We start from the raw sequence: 3686 nt of genomic DNA on the forward strand, positions 1-3686 counted from the left end.
GTACTTTCCTATCAACTTTTTTTTTTTATAAACCTAAAACTGTTCTAAAAAAAAAAAGGCGGTTTTTTTTTTGAGAGACCCATGTCCAAAGACGGTAGGGGACCTGGCATCTAAGCTTCCTTCCAGTCTTCTGACTTCCCATAATGTTTCTGAGCCAAATTTATCTGCCTTGAAGGATTCTCTTTCTCAATCAGGAAGAGGGTTTCAGTGGACAGGAGGGGATGCTGCATACAAACAAGATCATGGAGAGAATCATGGGAATATCAGGCAAAACCAGTTGTTCTGGGTCAAAACCCGGCTTGCCCTCTTGCTCACTCAAGCATTCATTCCGCAATATTCAAGCTTCTACTCGGAGCAAAGTTCTGCACTGGGAACTAAAAGTGTAACTGGCAACAAGCCGCAGTCCCTTCCCACAAGGGGTTCACAATCCAGAGGGAGAGAATGACAAGTAAACAAGAAGTGACGGTTCAGTGTGCTCAGTGTTACCATACAGGTAAATTCAGGGGCCTGGGGGAGTCTCGGGGAGGGTATCCAACCCAGCTTAGGTTTGGTCAAGTGAGACTTCCCTCCTGGGTGACGTAGAAACAAACCTCAAAATTATGAGCAGCAGTTAAGAAGCAGTAGAAATGCCTCCTGGGCCTGGTCAGAGATGTAGAAACAAAAAAGAACAGGAGCCCATCAGGAAGCTGCAGTCCAGTCACTGTGGAATGTAAATAGAGAGCATGTGGGGTGGGGGTGGGGGGGAGCGGATGATAGAGGTGAAAATGGGCTGTAGAGGCAAGGAGGACAGTCAGACCTAAGCCTTTGACCCTTGCAGTAGTGCCTACTCAGCCCAATCAGACCTGCAAAGCCTGCTCCCAGGAGTCTGTGCCTAAGGCAGATGACGCGTCCTAGGGAGACGCACCAAGTCTCTTTTGAACGAACTTGATAGAAGAAGTGATCCTATAATTACTGTGGCGATAATTAGAGGAACTTCCTTGCTTCTTTCAACAAACATTGCATAAAATGTGGCTCTCTCACCTTTGGGGGCTGGTGGGAAGCCAGGCACCCCTCGTGGGGGAAGCCAACACCTGCATCTATCTCCTGCCAAGCACACCTGACTATTGGCTGAGGCCCAGAGGTGCCATAGATACACCTGGGACTGCTCCAGGTTGGCGCTGAGTGTAACTGGCAGAGTGACTGAAAGTCACTCCCCAGGTACCCCAGGCTGGGCAGACTCCAGCCAACCGACAGGCTCTCAAACCTGCAGAGATCCTGCCCAGGACCTGGAGGTGCTTTCTACATCTTGGCAACCTTAGCTTGAGATACTCAAGCCACTAGTCTGGGCCCACACTCCATCCTCCTTGGACCACGTACACAGGGTTTCTGTGGCCTAGACCCTCTCTTAGACTTGTCAAATGCTGTTTGGCTTCTTATATAATCGGCCTTCACATGTTTACCCAAGTGACACTATAAGGACCTCCGGCTTAGATGGAGAGAAGAAAACCTTTCTTCTCATTTCTGACCCCATACCTTTACCCGAAACCTCTTCTCCCACCTTTCTTCCACCAGATTTTTCTCAGTGCAGTGAATGGTCCCATTGCTTCTGGGAAAGCCTTGACTTTCATTCCTAAGCACCTCCTGTCCCATCCAGCCGATACCAACTTTTCACTTGGCTTTGCCGTTAATGACTCACTGGGAACTAAAAACCAAGAGAATTGCCCAGAGGCTTTCCATCTCTTTTTGTTTCATTAGAGACATATCTGGTCTGTTTTGTTCTTAGCTTCCCGGACAAGAAGCCTCTGCACCTTTCAAAGCCACTTGTACCAATGACTTCTGGTCTTTCCCATGGGGCCTGAAGCCTCAACTCATGCTCCCCTGAGACTCAGAATGACTGTGTCACATTCAAGGGAATATTTGGCATTCTGTAAAAGCACCCAGCAAAGCTGTAAGAGCTAAATGAACATCAAAATTTAGGCTCTCTGCCTTCCTATCTCCCCAGGATATCCCTGCATCCAGTGCTATTTACAGCTGGGAAGATATTTGCAGGCTGGTATCTTTCTGTCAATGGTCAGAGGACGGCGCTTGGTGGTTTGGTATTTTCTTGGGGCCCTGGTTCAAACCCTCTTTGGGACTTTGATCTTATCAGCTGGCCCTTTCCCAGGGCTCTCCCAGGTGGAGCTTCAGGAAACATGTCAAACCTGACTGGTCTTGGCACCTGGCAGTGGAGGAAAGAGGAAGAAGGAGAGAATGCTTCTGAAGGAAAAGTGTACTTGGCTTTCTCATTAATGGGTTCCCTTTGGGGAGCAGGCAAGCAGCAGATGTATGGGCAGTGGCCAACTGATCCATTTGGAGATAGATTCAGGGTGTGGTGCTCCCTGTAAGCCCGGGCAGGCCCTGGGAAACTGGAGCAGAGCTAGATCCCGGCCTGAAATTGGACAAGCTACAGAGGAGCTTGAATATGCTGGTTTCGGGTGTTGGAGATTGGAGATTGGGGTCCGGAGGGGACTCGTGTGTCTGTTGCCCAAGCATGCTTCTCAAACCTGGAGCTGCACTGATCGTGTTCATTCATGAGCATAGTAACTGGCAAGTAGATTTAGCTTGGCCCTCCAGAGTCTGGCCTCAACGCACCTTATCAGTCCCTCTCTCAACACTCCCCAGCACAAACTATCCATTCCCACTCCTGGATCCAAGTTACTCCAAACCTTCACGTCTTTGGGCCTTGCCTCATGCCATTCTGTCTTCAGAGAATGCCTTTTTTCTCATAAGCCACTCCTGGAGAAGCGTCCCGTGGTGCCCCAGAACCTCAATCCGTCTTTCTCTTCTTTCTCCTCCTATGCTCCAGATTCATTCTGTTGGCCTCCGGTGTAGCTCTGTTATTTTACTTTGTGCCTGCCTCCAGTCATCCCAATGGGAAGTTCCCTGAGCTTTCTGCAGGACCAGCCCCTTCGCATCCTTCAGGTGTCAACTCAAATGTCATCTGCTCAGCTAAGCCTTCCTCGACCACCTATCTTAAGGGTAGCCTCCACCCATACCACTGTCCCATTACCTTGAGTTATTATCTTATCTTCATGAAACAGCATCTGAAATCATCTTCACCTATTTGTCGGCTTGAACTATGTCTCTTCCTCTAGAATGTAAGCTCTTAGAGGGCAGAGATCCAGCAGAATCAGTTGATTCATAGTTGGTTCCCAATAAATATCCGATGATGGATTAAGCGAAGGGAAGTGTGGGGTATTCGAGTTGGCACCCTGAGAATCTGGCACGGAGCCTGGCGCAATAGAGGCTGGCAGCATGGAACATTTGCTAAACGAATGAATGAACCGACGAACGAAGGGATGCGGCGCTCGGCCTGCGGACTGACAGGCTGACTGACAGTTGGGGGGGACCCGCGGCCAGCACACTGTTGATTGACCGCTGACAGCTGAGTGGCAGCCAACGGACGCGCATCGGGGCTCCTGATTGGCTGGCTGCTGCAGACCCCTTAAAGGGAAACGGGAGGGGGCCCGAGCGACTGCTCCTCGTGGGGAGGAGGCGGCACCAGGCGGCGGGAAGCGGCCCAACCGCCAGAAGCTGTGTGAGCAACAGTCCCCTCGAACCAGCGAACCGACGTCTCCGCGGAAGGGCCTGGTGCGAGGGGCGGGGCGCGCGCGTCACGTGAGCGTGTTTTGGGCACGTGACCCGCGCGGGTCCAAGGCTGGCCCCCG

At 51.1% G+C, this 3686-nt stretch overlaps 1 long non-coding RNA gene across 1 annotated transcript; it reads right to left on the reverse strand.

Annotated features, from left to right (window-relative positions):
• Window positions 1-460: 460 nt before the first annotated feature.
• Window positions 461-3305, reverse strand: LOC115278192. Its single transcript, XR_003902752.1, has 2 exons — window positions 3029-3305; window positions 461-700 (listed from the first exon to the last, which is right to left on the reverse strand). It is a non-coding gene; the product is annotated as an uncharacterized LOC115278192 (long non-coding RNA).
• Between the last annotated feature and the right edge of the window lie 381 nt (window positions 3306-3686).

The sequence above is a fragment of the Suricata suricatta genome, chromosome 14 (genome assembly GCF_006229205.1).
Source record: "Suricata suricatta isolate VVHF042 chromosome 14, meerkat_22Aug2017_6uvM2_HiC, whole genome shotgun sequence".
Classification (NCBI taxonomy): Eukaryota; Metazoa; Chordata; class Mammalia; order Carnivora; family Herpestidae; genus Suricata; species Suricata suricatta.